The sequence below is a fragment of the Triticum urartu genome, chromosome 2 (assembly GCF_003073215.2).
Source record: "Triticum urartu cultivar G1812 chromosome 2, Tu2.1, whole genome shotgun sequence".
Classification (NCBI taxonomy): Eukaryota; Viridiplantae; Streptophyta; class Magnoliopsida; order Poales; family Poaceae; genus Triticum; species Triticum urartu.
Window position 1 is genome coordinate 223,877,099 of NC_053023.1, and position 18,061 is coordinate 223,895,159.

Genomic DNA, 18,061 nt, shown 5'->3' on the forward strand with positions numbered 1-18,061 from the left:
CCTGAGGCAATTCTTAATGGATCGTTTGAAGGAGTTCGAAAGAATGACATACTCGGGCTAGGGTGGACGATGTGGACTACCTTGTTGAAGTCAACATAATGGATGATTTTGCTTATCATCGGAGATGGATGGGACCCATGGTAAGCTCACTTTTGAAGATGATCCTGGACAACAATTACTGAGGTGCAAGCTGGGAATAAAATGCAAATGCTGGGAATGATCCTGGTAACTAGGGGAAAACCGAACAATCAAGAGTGTTTCCAACGTTTGAATGGTTATAGAATCATCGAGGAAACTGAGAGCATAAGGATCCCTAAGGAACAACTTCTAGAATAACTCGCACGAAATCCTCATGGAAAGATGGTCAAATATACTACAATGGTAGATCTTCCGGCTGGGTATGTCGGCCAGAACATCAACCTTGACGGGACCTACATCATAGATCCTGGAAAAAGTTCCAACCATCATATCTACCTGAGATTCAGATCTGGTTGGTGCCAGGATATTCCAGACTTATCAAGTCTAGAGAGAAAAACGAAAGTTTGCAACACAAGTCGACGAGATGACATTGTAGGATTCTCGGGAAATGGACTACGGTGGTAAGCTCCAAAACATGAGCCGGTTCTGCTACAAACATGTGAACACGCTGTCCCAGACAAGCATGACCACATAGTAGTCTTACAACGAAACACTACCGAGTTCAGGTGGGGAACCATCATCGCGGATAAGAATTCCTTGCATAAGTCAAATGATTAGCTCTTATGAAGGAACTTCTTCTCCTTGAACAAATCAGTTAGTGGCTTGGTGGGCTGGGGATACATATGGAATGAAAGTTGCAAGTCTCCAATCCACAGAATACTTCGCACGTATGCATGATTGACTTGGGATGGTTCCAGAGGAAGCAAAATAAACTTTCTCTAATTCATGATGGAAACTTGCATCGAATGCACGTGAACTTAGAGGAAGTCACTACTTTCATCCAAACATATGCTTCATGAGAGGGACACGAAGAAAATTCTTACACAAGTTTCCAACACTAGCTTGATGTCCAACAAAATCATGGAGAAAATAAGGATGTTGTCGAGGGCTCAACAACAATTTATCGAGATTTACATAAAATGGAATTCCACGACTAAGTAAACAAGGTGATAGCATGGGCCAAACCAAAGGCTGTGATGGTTTATGCTCGAGGAAACAACCACGAGTAAGACAACATTACGAATATCGTTGGTTCTGATTTGATTTGACGATAGCCCATGCTCAAATCAAGGTTTGGGCAAGACGATAGATCTAACAACTGATCACAAGGATCAATCGATGAAGATATCATCTTTCTTCAACACACTCACACAGAAGATATCCCTTAGAGACGAACTAAGTCGGACAAACTTTTATCTTCCATCTCTCCAAGTTGTTTTTTAGCTCAACCACCTAGTTCAGGGTATCCAACATAGAATCTTGGAGAAGGGATGGTTTAGAGGAAAACCAACTTGATCATGAGCTCAACATAATGGCCAGGGAACAACCAGGTGATACTTCCGTGAAGATATCTGGAATATTACGAACCACTGATATGTTACTAAGCTCAAGAACAATCTTGTTTTTCAAGGCAAGACGATATGATCAAAAGAGCGAGGGATTGACACAATCATAACTCATTGATCGAAGAGTGCACCTGAAATAAGGACTAGGTAGCACGATCAATCTTAGGATGATGATTCAACAACCAGCACGCTAAGAATGAGAGTATTATCCATTTACTACAAAGCAGCGAGTTGCTCGGAGTATTGATTTCACACACCACAATTCACTTGTCGGCATTCCAGTTACAACATCACGGAACCGAGGAATGAATAATGATGGCGAGAAGTATCACTACAGCAAGAATCCATAAGAGGTTGTGCAATTCCTATAATATTCCTGACATAAGGGGGTAATACTCCAGGATGGAACAGACTAGAAGCTAGACTGGCATTCTTAATCTGCGGAACACAACTACTTTGACCCAATCCTGGATATGGATGAGGTACTGGAGTTTGTTTCTCCTAGTCATTCTAAAATAGAACGGCTTGACGGACCACATGAGTAATAGGCATCGATAACACGAATGGACAACTACCTTGACCAACAATTGGTAGACGAAGGTCAGTTAACAACTAAGAGGGGATAACTCAAAGGGACATATATCTTTCTGAGTTGTGGATGCATAGCTTAGTATTTCGAGCAAAGCTCAACATTTCTTCCGGATAACCCATGCAGAAAGGTTGAACTGGCAGATTCACAATATAGAATCGATAACTCATCAAGAGCACTCTGGTTGTGATCGTTCGGTTCAATGAGGAACTTCTGCCATAAGTAGTTCATGGTATTTGGAAGAAGGAAATACCACGAACCTGGAGGACTATCGCAAAGGTTACTAATACCCTAAAGGTACGAGCAACACTATGAACAAGAGGTAAGTAGAGTGAATCTTGGGCTCGAAAACCCAGAAATAGAATGCCTACTAACTAAATGGCATCACGGGATGCTTTTGAGAATAATGGCCAGAATTATCACACTGGGGATACAACACATGGCTAGGGTAATAGGTGGTTTCCTAATATATTACATAGTAAATGAATTATTACATAGGCCCTTAACTATTTTTAGAATTGTTGGAGCATTTAAAAATATTAATAGTATTTAAATGCCCCAATTCAAATACAATATGGGTTATTCAAAAATCCAGAATGGCCTAAAAATACTGGCATCATTTTTGGTAGAGGTTTTCACCTTTATCAAAAATCATGAACATTTTCAAAGGGCATTTTGGGTTCATTGAAAATATTGTTTATTTGAACCTAGTTGAATTCATTTAGTGCTAGGGTTTCAACATCCCCATTTCAAGTTTTTGAGAAATTTGAACATGATGCACACAAGAAGGGCTAGCCTAGTGCATACTAGAACTAGGGATGTGACAGTTCTGGACTCTACGGCGGCTGGAATTGATTTTCGTTGACTCCCCTAGGGTTTCTAGAATATTGGGTGTTTATAGAGAAAAGAGGCGGTCCGGGGGACACCCGAGGTGGGCACAACCCACCAGTGCGCGCCTGGGCCTCCTGGCGCGGCCTGATGGGTTGTGCTCTCCTCGGAGCACCCCCAGGTGCAGCCTTGGCCCATTAGGTGTCTTCTGGTCCATAAGAAATCTTCATAAAGTTTCGTTGCATTTGGACTCCATTTGGTATTTATTTTCTGCGACGTAAAAAACATGCAAAAAACAACAACTGGCACTTGGCACTATGACAATAGTTTAGTACCAAAAAATGATATAAAATGATTATAAAACATCCAAGATTGATAATAGAACATCATGGAACAAAAAAATTATAGATACGTTGGAGACATATTAGCATCCCCAAGCTTAACTCCCACTCGTCCTAGAGTAGGTAAGTGATAAAAACAGAATTTTTGATGTGGAATGCTTCCTATCATGTCATATCATATTTCTTTTCTTTATAGCATGTACATTTGGAGTTTTATATTGTTCAAAGCAATAGTCTAGTTTTGACATATAACTTAAATACTCAAGCATATCAACAAGCAACCATATCTTTCAAAATATCAATGCTAAAGAAAGCTATCCCTATCCCATGATGCTTAATCATTGATCCAGTCATGAAACACACTCGCATATTAACTACACCCAATTCTCAAGTACGAACATAGTGCCCCTAGTTGGTGCTTTTATAAGAGAAGATGGAGACTCAAATTCAAAAATAAAAATTGCATAAACTAAATGAAAGGCCGTTCACAGAGGGAAGTAGGGATTTGTAGAGGTGCCAGAGCTCAAAGAAAAAACTTAAGAGATAAAAACATTTTGGGAAAATGAAGCTTTCCATGCTAGATATATCATAGGAGGTTCCCAAACAGAAAATAAAGCTTATTTTCCTTTTTCCACCATACTTTCACTTTGCATGGCTAACCGTATCCACAGGTGCCTTCCATACTAACACTTTCCAGGGAATTTATTATTTGACAACATAAAGTAAATTCATTTTTCATTTTGGTACTGGGCATCCCTAATACCTTTGCCGTACTCTCGTGCAATGACAAGCGAATAAACACTCATCATGAGAATAGCACATCTAGCATGGAAAATATTAGCCACCCCTCGCCGCTCCGTGAGCGAAACGAACACAGAAAAGAGAAGTTTATTTTGAAAATTAGAGATGGCACATACAAATTTGCTTAGAAAGGCAAAAGAATACCGCATGTTGGTAGATATAGTGGACTCATGTGGCAAAACTGGTTTAAAGGTTTTTGGATGCACAAGTAGTGATCATACTTAGTGCAAAATGAAAGCTAGCAAAAGAATGAGAAGCGACCAACCAAGAAATGAATAATCTCATAAGCGAGCATTAAGAATAATTAACGCCGAATAATGCACCACAAGTAGGATATAATTTCATTTCATAATTATTGACTTTCGTGCTTGCATAGGGAACCACAAACCTTAACACCAATATTCTTACTAAAGCATAATTACTAAGAATCAAGTTTATTTTGTCCAATGATCTTCATGAAATTTTTTATTATATCCTTCTTGGATATCTATCACTTGGGAACTAATTTTCATATGTTGCTTTTCATAAGCTCAAACAAATATAAGTGAAGATCATGAGCATAAAATTTCTTTCTCTCAAATTAATTTAAGTGAAGCAAGAGAGAATTTCTTACAAAATTTACTAACTCTCAAATAAATCTAAGTGATGAAAGAGAGCATATCTTCAAAAATACTAAAGCACACCGTGCTCAAAAAGAAATAAGTGAAGCACTAGAGCAATTCCATAGCTCATAAAAATTTAAGTGAAGCATAGAGAGCAATTCTAACAAGTCATGACATAATTTTGGCTCTCTCAAACAGGTGTGTCCAGCAAGGAATCAAGACTAAAAACACAAAGTAAAACAAGAAATGACTCATATCATACACGACGCTCCAAGCAAAACACATAGTATGTGACGAATAAAAATATATCTTCGAGTAAAATACCGATGGTCGTTAGAAGAAAGAGGGGATGCCACTCGAGGCATCCCCGAGCTTAGTTGCTTGCTCTCCTTTGGATAATAGCATGGGATGGTGGGGCATACCCAAGCTTAGGATCTTCTTACTCCTTATTCCTTCATCCATCGTAAGATAACCTAAAACTTGAAAACTTCAATCACACAAAACTCAAGAAAAGCTTTCGTGAGATCTGTTAGTGTAAGAAAACGAATCACTACTATAAGTGATGTAGTAAACCAATTCATATTTTGTTCTTGCATTGTATCTACTGTATTGCAAATTTTCTATGGCAAAAACTCATCAAAGAAAAACATAGAGTCATCAAAAGAAGCACACAACGCAAAGAAAACAGAATCAGTCAAAACAGAACAGTCTGTAGCAATATGGGTATTTCGAATACTTCTGTAACTCCAAAAACTCTGAAAAATTAGGATGACCTGAGCAATTTCTATATTGATGTACTGCAAAAAGAATAGGTATTTTATCGCTCTCTGGTTAAAAATTAGAATTATTTTTGTGAGTGCAAAAGTTTCTGTTTCTTCGGCAAGATCAAACAACTATCATCGAAGAAGATCCTAAAGGCTTTACTTGGCACAAACAGTAATTAAAATATAAAAAACACAATCATAACAGTAGCATAATTGTGTAAACACTCAAGAACAGGAAGCAAAAAAGCAAAAATAAATTTTATTCATTTTGGTGCCTCCCAACGAGCGCTATAGTTTTACGCCCTTAGCTAGGCATAAAACAAGAATCTAAGTTTTGTCATCTTTGTTTCGAGATCCATAGGATGCCCTCATGATTGATTCATATGGTGGCCTAATTCTTGTTCAAGGGAAGTGTTCCATACCCTTCCTCAAAGGAAATTGGTACTTGATATTGCCTTCTTTCATATCAATCACGGCACTGATAGTGCATAAAAACGGTCTACCAATAATAATTAGACAAGACAGATTGCAATCAATATCAAGAACAATAAAATCTATGGGCACATAATTCCTATTTGCAAGAATAAGAACATCATTAATTCTTCCCATAGGCTTTCTAATAGTAGAATCCACCAAGTGCAAATTTAAAGAACATGATTCAATATCGGTAAGACCAAGCACATCAAATAAATATTTCAGAATTGTAGAAACACTAGAACCAAAGTCACAGAAATAAAAACACTCATAATTTTTAATCTTGACTTTCATAGTAGGTTCCCATTCATCATGAAATTTTCTAGGAATTGAAACTTCCAATTCCAACTTTTCTTCTAAAGCTTTCATGATAGCATCAACAATATGTTTAGTAAAAGCTTTATTTTGTTCATAAGCATGGGGTGAATTTATCATGGGTTGCAACAAAGAAATACAATCAATGAAAGAGCAACTATCATAATTAAAGTCTTTGTAATCCAAATGAGTGGGCACATCACTAGCTAAAGTTTTGACCTCTTCAAACCCACTTTTATCAATTTTCTCAACAAGAATTTTCACCCTCCGAATCATCCAGACGCCTTCTAACTAAACTTGACTCATCTCCAGTCCCTTTTTCATCAATCTTAACTTTACTAAACAAGGAATCAATAGAAGAAACACCAATCATTTTAAGATCTTCATCACTTTTGCGAAAGTAATCAGTAGAAAACGCTTTTTCTACAAATTCTCTTTTAGCTCTAAGCATAGCGGTTCTTTTCTTACTTTCATACATGGAAACATAAAGAGCTTTAATTTATTCTTCTACCATAGGCACAAAAAATTTCATATTGAGACTTTCCACATCATGATAAATTCTATCAACACTTCCAGACAAATCATCAATCTTATTAAACTTTTCTTCTATGGTAGTGTTGAAAACTTTTTGCGTGTTGATAAATTCTTTAATATTATTCTCAAGAGGAGAGGTGTTCCTATTATTATTATAAGAAGGATTTCCATATGAATTACCATAATTATTAGAGGAATTACTAGGAAAAGGCCGAGGATTAAAATTACCTCTATAAGCATTGTTGTTAAAATTATTTCGAGAGATAAAATTCAATTCTATGGCATCACTAGTTTTCTCAATCAAAGTAGGCAAAGGCATATCATTAAAATTAATAGTAGCACTTTTACTAGCAACCAATTTCATAAGAGCATCAACTTTTTCACTCAAAGAAGAAATTTCTTCGACCTAATTAACTTTTTTACTAGCAGGAGCTCTTTCGGTATGCCATTGTGAATAAATTTCCATGATATTATCAAGCAATTCGGCAGCTTCACCCAAAGTAATTTCCATAAAAGTACCACCCGTGGAGGAATCTAAAAGATTACAAGAAACAAAATTCAATCCCGCATAAATTTTTTGTATGGTCATCCAAAGATTTAACCCATGAATTGGGTCATTCCTTAGCACCATTTTCATCCTTTCACAAGATTGTGCAATATGCTCATGTTCAAGTTGCTTGAAAATCATGATCTGGGTTCTAAGGGAATTAATTTTTGTGGGTAGAAAATACTTAGTGATAAAAGCATCTTTGCACTTATACCAATAATCGATACTATTGCGACGCGAAGAAGAGAACCAATTTTTTGCAGAATCACGCAAGGAAAACAGAAATAATTTCATCTTCACAACATCATTGTTCACATCATTTTTCTATTGCATATCACATAATTCCACGAAGGAATTAAGATGGGACGCGGCATCCTCATTAGTATTACCTGAAAATTGATCGTTCATAACAAGATTCAACAAAGCAGTATTAATATCACAAGACTCCGCTCTAGTGGTGGGAGGAGCAAGCGGAGTGCTGATAAAATCATTGTTGTTGGTATTTTAGAAATCACACAACTTGGTATTCTCTTGAGTCATGATGACTACACAACAAGATTGCACTCAAAAACTAATCCGGCAAGAAAACGGTGAGCGGAAAAGAAGGGGCAAATAAAATGGAAATTTTTTGTGAAGTGGGGGAGAGGAAAATGAGAGGCAAATGGCGAATAATGTAAATTGCTAGGAGATGAGATTTGTGATTAGGAACCTAGTATATGTTGAAGATCCTCCCCAACAACGGCGCCAGAAATTCCTTTTGATGTCGCTTGAAGCTATGTCGGTATTTACCCAAAGAGGAAGGGATGATGCAGCACAGCGGCGGTAGGTATTTCACTTAGATATGAAACCAAGGTTATGGAACCATTAGGAGAACCGTCAGAGTAATGGGCCACGGGTAGCCTAAGCCGAACCTCCGAGCCTTTCAAGACAAGGGGCCGGTTGTGCCCCTCAAAGACGTCAAGATAAAGACTCCGCCTTCTGGCGGCCGGTTGGCCAAGCGACCGACTGGTCGAAGGTTGCCGAATTTCGGAGGGCGGCATCCCGATGGGCCCACTCCTAGAGAGCGGCCTCCAGAGAGGCCGGCTCTTAGCAGTCGGCCCGTCACACCCTCAAAGTCTACGCCATCATCAAAGAAAAAAGACGGGGTACGGCTACAGTGCAGGCCTTCCCCTCAAATCCAGCGGCGGGCGTGGCCACAGTGCCCCGTACAGGCGGAGATCTCCGTACGACGCGGCACTGTTGCCTCTCCCCCCATACGTCACACCTGACAGGCGGAGTCATGTTCCCACGAAGGCCTGTCAGGTACGGCTTGCAGACGGCGGGCCCTACTTGGCAGCCAAAGCCTTGAAGACGGAGGAGGCTGGGGCAGCCGGACCTCGGAGTAGCCGGCTACCATCAAGAGGCCAATCCCTCCCTCGGGCCCCATACGCCATCAACCAGATGAGACATGGAGTGGCAACAGTGATTGCCCACCAGGCGGCGGAACTGTAGCCACGCTTTCCCGACCAAGCCCGCGTCATTAGCGTTATGGCTACGGTGATCAGCAGCCGGCAAGACCCGCAAGCGGCGGGAGCGGCTTGTCGGCTCCGTACCAGACCAGACGGCGGGGCCCACCAGGCGGCGGGCCCCAACTGTCGGCAAAGAGGCCGGCGACCAGAGAGAATGACAACCGGGCCCTACGCCCGGCCAGATTACCATTATACCCCTGGGGGTAGGCTTATATAAACCCCCCAGGGCACCCATGCAAAGGTTTCGGCCCTGTCAGGACTAGACTCGTACCTAGAGGAGGAGAGAGCGAGCCCGCCTTCTTCCACCTCTAGCAAACAGGTAGAGGAGCACCATTGTACCATTACACATTAGTGATCATGCGGAGACCCCGCAGAGCAGGACTAAGGGTGTCATCTCCTAGGAGAGCCTCGGACCTGGGTAAAGTACGCCGGCGTTTGTGTCTACGCCCCATCCCGATTCCAGGCACCGGTGACGTTCTACTCGCTCCCACCATGATAAGCCATCCTTTGGCATATGTCGCACCCAACCCCCGACATTTGGCGCCCACCGTGGGGCGAGGTGCACCGTCTCCCGGAGACCTGTTCTGGACAGGAACCCTGTTCCTTCCTAGCGAGCACAGCCAGCCCGGCACGCTGGACGGCGTCTGTGCCGAGGCGCTGCACGGTGCGGAGATCGCCTACACAGCGAGCTGCCTCGCCGATCTTATTGGCGAGATTCGCCTCTCCGACGAGCCCGCGTCTGACGCGGGCACCAATGGCCCCGAAGGCCGCCTTGTGGGCCTCCTCGATCAGCTCCACGTCGCTAGTGAGCCTGCTGCTGACTTGGAGTCGGTTGGCTCCATGGACCCGATGTTGGTCGACTCCGACACGGCTTCGCTCGACACGTTCCCCTCCAATTTGGTGGTCTATGATGAGCTGCTTCCTCGCCCGGACAGTGGTGGCAGCACCGTCATGGAGGTGCTCGTGATCAGCCACGACGAGCACTCTAGCGGGGGCGGTAAGGACCCGTTGCAGATGGCAATGCAAGACTTGGCTGCGCCAATCCCGGAAGATGCCGACGCTGAGATGCTGGAAGCGCGCCGCGTCCAGCTCGTCGAGAGAGCCAGCCGGCTGGCCAGCATGAGACGCCTTTCGGAGGCCTACCAGCGGGAGATGGACCGTGTTGTAGGCGGCACTCCGGCTCCTGGTGGGCCTAGCCGCGTTGGCTTGATCAAGTAGCATGGCGCGGCCATCGCCAGCATGTTCGGGACAGACCATCCCGTCTATGCCACGCCTGGAGAGAACATACGAGCTGCCCAGGCGGCAGCAGACGAGCTAGACAAGCTCGAGGGCGACGAGCGTCGCCACATGACGGAGCGAGTTCAGTAGCTCCTTGACGCGGCTGCTGAGCAGCAAGATGCCGGGTGCCGCACTGAAGCGCCCAACCGGCGAAACGACGACCCACCACCTCGCCGAGACCAAGGCACGACATCCCGGACGCCGACTGGTGGCGTCCATGATATAAGAGACAAGGAGCCGGCTGCCAGCCGCAGCCGGATTCACATCACCATCGAGCGTGACCAAGACGGCCGCCCAAGGGCAGTGCGACGGCGAGACGACTGCCCGCCACCTCCTCCCTGTAGGGAGAGGCGCATCTCCCCACCTCCTGTTGACCACCCATCACTCGGCGATCGCCTTGGCCGCCGAGAAGGAATCGGAGAAAACGATGCCTGCCACCGGATCGACCGCCTTAATCGGTCCCTGGCGCTAGAAGAGGAAGACTGATACGTCTCCGTCGTATCTATAATTTTTGATTGTTCCATGCCAATACTATTCAAAATTCATATACTTTTTGGCAACTTTTTATATTATTTTTGGGACTAACATATTGATCCAGTGCCCAGTGCCAGTTCCTGTCTGTTGCATGTTTTTGGTTTCGCAGAATATCCATATCAAATGGAGTCCAAACGGTATAAAAACGTATGGAGCTTATTTTTGGAAAATATGGAAATTTTGGAAGAAAAATCAACGCGAACCAGTGCCCGAGGTGGTCACGAGGCAGCCCCCCCTTAGGGCGCGCCCCCTACCCTCGTGAGCCCATCGTAAGGCGGTTGACGCTCTTCTTTTGCCGCAAGAAAGCTAATATTCGGAAAAAATCACGGCGAAGGTTTCAGTCCAATCGGAGTTACGGATCTCCATATATATATATGAAACGGTGAAACAGAGCCAGAATAGAACGCAGAACCAGAGAGAAACAGAGAGATAGATCCAATCTTGGAGGGGCTCTCGCCCCTCCCATGCCATGGAGGCCAAGGACCAGAGGGGAAACCCTTCTCCCATCTAGGGAGGAGGTCAAGGAAGAAGAGGAAGAAGGGGGCCCCTCTCCCCCTCTCCTCCGGTGGCGCTGGAACGCCGCCGTGGCCATCATCATCATCACCGCGATCTTCACCAATACCTCCGCCATCTTCACCAACATCTCCATCACCTCCCCCCCTCTATCTATAGCGGTCTACTCTCCCGCAACCCGCTGTACCCTCTACTTGAACATGGTTCTTTATGCTTCATATTATTATCCAATGATGTGTTGCCATCCTATGATGTCTGAGTAGATTTTCGTTGTCCTATCGGTGGTTGATGAATTGCTATGATTGATTTAATTTGCTTGTGGTTATGTTGCTGTCCTTTGGTGCCCATCATATGAGCGCGCGCATGGATCACACCATAGGGTTAGTTGTATGTTGATAGGACTATGTATTGGAGGGCAAGAGTGACAGAAGCTTCAAGCTAGCATAGAAATTGATGCATACGGGATTGAAGGGGGACCAATATATCTTAATGCTATGGTTGGGTTTTACCTTAATGAACATTAGTAGTTGCGGACGCTTGCTAATTGTTCCAATCATAAGTGCATAGAATTCCAAGTAACGGATGACATGCTAGCAGTGGCCTCTCCCACATAATACTTGCTATCGGTTAATTGCTTAAGGGACAATTTCGCAACTCCTACCATCACTTTTCCACACTCGCTATATTTACTTTATTGTTTCTTTATCTAAAGAGCCCCTACCTTTTATTTATTTGCTCTTTATTATCTTGCAAACCTATCCAAAGACACCTACAAAGTACTTCTAGTTCATACTTGTTCTAGGTAAAGCGAACGTCAAGCGTGCGTAGAGTTGTATCGGTGGTCGATAGAACTTGAGGGAATATTTGTTCTACCTTTAGCTCCTCGTTGGGTTCGACACTCTTACTTATCGAAAACTGTTGCGATCCCCTATACTTGTGGGTTATCAAGACCTTTTTCTGGCGCCGTTGCCGGGGAGCAATAGCGTGGGGTGAATATGCTCGTGTGTGCTTGTTTGCTTTAGCACTAAGTAATTTTTATTTGCTATTCTTAGTTGTTTCCTATCTTCAGTTATGGGTAGGAAATGCAAAATACCAAAAAAATTAGTTGTACCTACTGAACCAATGGTTGAAGAACCAATCAAAATCTATCACACTGTTGAAGCTTATTGCTTGGATCATCTTCGATCCCTATGTGCTCGTGCTGAAACCCCAACTAGCTTAGTTGAGGGAAAATGTTAAGATGAGCATGCTTGTTATGTGCGACACCGTATATCTGAAAAAGGGAAATTTTATGGAGTCAAATTCAACGTTTGCAATGCTATGCTTGGAATTTATGTGAATTATATGATTTTACTTGTTGTTCTGAAAACCCTAAGAAACACCTTCCCTACCAATGTGAGTTTATTGATAATGGAATCTTATCTTCTTATGCTAAAGGTGTTTATAGTTACTATGAAGTTCAACAAATTGAAGATTTTGTTGCGTTTGAGGGTGCTTATGAAATTGCTTCTTTGGTTGAAAAGTATGATGCTACTTTTCACAAATCTTAAAATTTTGCTACACTTAAATATTGCTATGATAATTATGCTTCTAATACCTATGTTAAAAAATATATTGAGGAATACTCCGCTGTCCAAGAAGAGAATAATATTTTGGATGACACTGTGAGCTCATTGGATGAAAAAGATGAGGAGGAGAGCGAAGAACAAAAGGAGGAAGAGCGGATTGATCACCCGTGCCCACCTTCTAATGAGAGTAACTCTTCAACTCATACATTGTTTAATTCCCCTTCATGCTTACCGAAGGATGAATACTGTGATAATTGCTATGATCCCATCGATTCTTTTGAAATATCCCTTTTTGATGATGCTTGCTATGCTTATGGCCAAGATGCCAATATGAATTATGCTTATGGAGATGAACTTGCTATAGTTCCTTATGTTAAACATGAAATTGTTGCTATTGCACCCAGGCATGATAGTCCTATTATCTTTTTGAATTCTCCCGATTATACTATATCCGAGAAGTTTGCACTTATTAAGGATTACATTGATGGGTTGCCTTTTACCGTTGCACATGATGATTTTGATAGATATAATATGCATGTGCTTGCTGCTCCTACTTGCAATTATTATGAGAGAGGAACTATATCTCCACCTCTCTATGTTTCCAATATGATAAAATTGTAAGAAACTATTTATACTATTCATTGGCCTTTACTAGGTGTGCATGAATTGTTCTTTTATGACATGCCGATGCATAGGAAGAGATTTAGACTTCGTCATTGCTTGATATATGTTGCTTTGTGCTCACTACTAAATTACAAATCATTGTTAATTAAAATTGGCTTTGATATACCTTGGGATCCGGGTGGATTCACTACTTGAGCACTATATGCCTAGCTTAATGGCTTTAAAGAAAGCGCTGCCAGAGAGACAACCGGGAAGTTTTAGAGAGTCATTTATTTCTGTTGAGTGCTTTCATATAGTTTAAAAACAACAAAAATAAAGAGGGGAACCCAAAACTTTTCAAAAAGGAAAGTGAAAGTAAGAAAGACAAGCACTGTTGAAGTGGGAGAGCTCCTTGAACTTTGTTCATGCTCACAACAACTTTGCGAATCTTGATTACAGAAACTTTGCAACAAAAATAATTATCCCCTTGTATAATTCCATTGTATTATAAAAATAATGTTCCAAGGTTTGCCTTTAGGATGTTTACATTTGCTTGATGGTTTGTACGGTGCAGGACAGAAACTTTGGCTGTAGTGAGCGATTTTACATTTTTAGCTGGAAAATCAAATGGTTCTGATTCTTTTTGCACTGTCTTCCTATACAAATTTTTTATTTTTCCTAATTTTTGAAGAATTTTTCAAGTATCAGTAATATGGTGAATGTTCAGATTGTTACAGACTGTTCTGTTTTAGACAGATTCTGTTTTTGATGCATAGTTTGCTTGTTTTGATGAAACTATCAATTTATATTAGTGGATTAAGCCACGAAAAAATTATTTTACAGTAGACACAATGCAAAAACAAAATATGAATTGGTTTTAAACAGTACTTAGAGTAGTGATTTGCTTTATTATACTAACGGATCTTACCGAGTTTTCTGTTGAAGTTTTGTGTGGATGAAGTGTTCGATGATTGAGAAGGTCTCGATGTGAGAAGAAGGAAGAGAGGCAAGAGCTTAAGATTGGGGATGCCCGAGGCACCCCAAGTAAATATTCAAGGAGACTCATGCGTCTAAGCTTGGGGATGCTGGGGAGGCATCCCCTCTTTCTTCAACATATGTCGGTATGTTTTCGGATTCGTTTCGTTCATGCGATATATGCAAGTCTTGGAGCGTCTTTTGCATTTAGGTTTTTATTTTTCTTTTATGCACCATGCTTGTATGAGATATTCCTTGGTTGATTTATAGAATTCTCTTTGCACTTCACTTATATCTTTTGAGTATGGATTTATAGAATGCTTCATGTGCTTCACTTATATCATTTGAAGTTTGGATTGACTGTTTCTCTTTACTTAGACAACCGCCATTTGCAGAATGCTATTTTGCTTCACTTATATTTGTTAGAGCACGGGCATATCTTTTCTAGAAAGAATTAAACTCTCTTGCTTCACTTATATCTATTTAGAGAGATGACAGGAACTGGTCATTCACATGGTTAGTCATAAAATCCTACATAAAACTTGTAGATCGCTGAATATGATATGTTTGATTCCTTCCAATAGTTTTGCGATATAAAGATGGTGATATTAGAGACATGCTAGTGAGTAGTTGTGGATTGTAGAAATACTTGTGTTGAAGTTGTGATTCCCGTAGCATGCACGTATGGTGAACCGTTATGTGATGAAGTCGGAGCATGATTTATTTATTGATTGTCTTCCTTATGAGTGGCGGTCGGGGACGAGCGATGGTCTTTTCCTACCAATATATCCCCCTAGGAGCATGCGCGTAGTACTTTGTTTCGATGACTAATAAATTTTTGCAATAAGTATGTGAGTTCTTTATGACTAATGTTGAGTCCATGGATTATACGCACTCTCACCCTTCCACCATTGCTAGCCTCTCTAGTACCGCGCAACTTTCGCCGGTACCATAAACCCACCATATACCTTCCTCAAAACAGCCACCATACCTACCTATTATGGCATTTCCATAGCCATTCTGAGATATATTTCCATGCAACTTCCATCATCATCATATACATGACTTGAGCATTCATTGTCATATTGCCTTGCATGATCATAAGATAGCTAGCATGATGTTTTGATGGCTTGTCCATTTTTTTGATGTCATTGCTATGCTAGATCATTGCACATCCCGGTACACCGCCGGAGGCATTCATATAGAGTCATATCTTTGTTCTAGATATCGAGTTGTAATATTGAGTTGTAAGTAAATGAAAGTGTGATGATCATCATTATTAGTACATTGCCCCAGTGAGGAAAGGATGATGGAGACTATGATTCCCCCACAAGTCGGGATGAGACTCCGGACGAAAAAAATAAAAAAAATAAGAAAATATATATAAAAAGAGAAAGGCCAAAAAAAGGAGAAGGCCCAAAAAAACAAAACAAAAAAATGAGAGAAAAAGAGAGAAGGGGCAATGTTACTATCCTTTTACCACACTTGTGCTTCAAAGTAGCACCATGTTCTTCATATAGAGAGTCTCTTGAGTTATCACTTTCATATACTAGTGGGAATTTTCATTATAGAACTTGGCTTGTATATTCCGATGATGGGCTTCCTCAAATGCCCGAGGTCTTCATGAGAAATCAAGTTGGATGCACACCCACTTAGTTTCAGTTGGAGCTTTCATACACTTATAGCTCTAGTGCATTCGTTGCATGGCAATCCCTACTCACTCACATTGATATCTATTGATGGGCATCTCCATAGCCCGTTGATATGCCTAGTTGATGTGATACTATCTTCTCCTTTTTGTGTTCTCCGCAACAACCATTCTATTCCACCTATAGTGCTATGTCCATGGCTCACGCTCATGTATTGCGTGAAAGTTGAAAAGGTTTGAGAACGTCAAAAGTATGAAACAATTTCTTGGCTTGTCATCGGGGTTGTGCATGATGTGAATATTTTGTGTGGTGAAGATGGAGCATAGCCAGACTATATGATTTTGTAGGGATAACTTTCTTTGGCCATGTTATTTTGAAAAGACATAATTGCTTGGTTGGTATGCTTGAAATATCATTGTCTTTATGTCAAAGGATAGATTATTGCTTTGAATCACTCGTGTCTTAATATTCATGCCATGATTAGACATATGATCAAGATTATGCTAGGTAGCATTCCACATCAAAAATTATCTTTTTTATCATTTACCTACTCGAGGACGAGCAGGAATTAAGCTTGGGGATGCTGATACGTCTCCGTCGTATCTATAATTTTTGATTGTTCCATGCCAATACTATTCAACTTTCATATACTTTTTGGCAACTTTTTATATTATTTTTGGAACTAACATATTGATCCAGTGCCCAGTGCCAGTTCCTGTCTGTTGCATGTTTTTGGTTTCACAGAACATCCATATCAAACGGAGTCCAAACGGGATAAAAACGGACGGAGCTTATTTTTGGAAAATTTGGAAGGAAAATCAACGTGAACCAGTGCCTGAGGTGGTCACGAGGCAGGGAGCGCCCCCCTTAGGGTGCGCCGCCTACCCTCATGAGCCCACCGTAAGGCGTTTACGCTCTTCTTTCCCGCAAGAAAGCTAATATTCAGAAAAAATCACGGCGAAGGTTTCAGACCAATCAGAGTTACGGATCTCCATATATATACGAAACAGTGAAACAGAGCCAGAACAGAATGCATAACCAGAGAGAAACAGAGAGATAGATCCAATCTCAGAGGGGCTCTCGCCCCTCCCATGCCATGGAGGCCAAGGACCAATGGGGAAACCCTTCTCCCATCTAGGTAGGAGGTCAAGGAAGAAGAGGAAGAAGGGGGCCCCTCTCCCCCTCTCCTCCGGTGGCGCCAGAACGCCGCCGTGGCCATCATCATCACCGCGATCTTCACCAACACCTTTGCCATCTTCACCAACATCTACATCACCTTTCCCCCTCTATCTACAGCGGTCCACTCTCCCGCAACCCGCTGTACCCTCTACTTGAACATGGTGCTTTATGCTTCATATTATTATCCAATGATGTGTTGCCATCCTATGATGTCTGAGTAGATTTTCGTTGTCCTATCGGTGGTTGATGAATTTCTATGATTGATTTAATTAGCTTGTGGTTATGTTGCTGTCCTTTGGTGCCCATCATATGAGCGCGCGCGTGGATCACACCATAGGGTTAGTTGTATGTTGATAGGACTATGTATTGGAGGGCAAGAGTGACAGAAGCTTCAACCTAGCATAGAAATTGATGCATACGGGATTGAAGGGGGACCAATATATCTTAATGCTATGGTTGGGTTTTACCTTAATGAACATTAGTAGTTGCGGATGCTTGCTAATAGTTCCAATCATATGTGCATAGAATTCCAAGTAAGGGATGACATGCTAGCAGTGGCCTCTCCCACATAATACTTGCTATCGGTCTAGTAAAGTAGTCAATTGCTTAAGGGACAATTTCGCAACTCCTACCACCACTTTTCCACACTCGCTATATTTACTTTATTGTTTCTTTATCTAAACAACCCCTACCTTTTATTTACTTGCTCTTTATTATCTTGCAAACCTATCCAACAACACCTACAAAGTACTTCTAGTTTCATACTTTTTCTAGGTAAAGAGAATGTCAAGCGTGCGTAGAGTTGTATCGGTGATCGATAGAACTTGAGGGAATATTTGTTCTACCTTTAGCTCCTCGTTGGGTTCGACACTCTTACTTATCGAAAACTGTTGCGACCCCCTATACTTGTGGGTT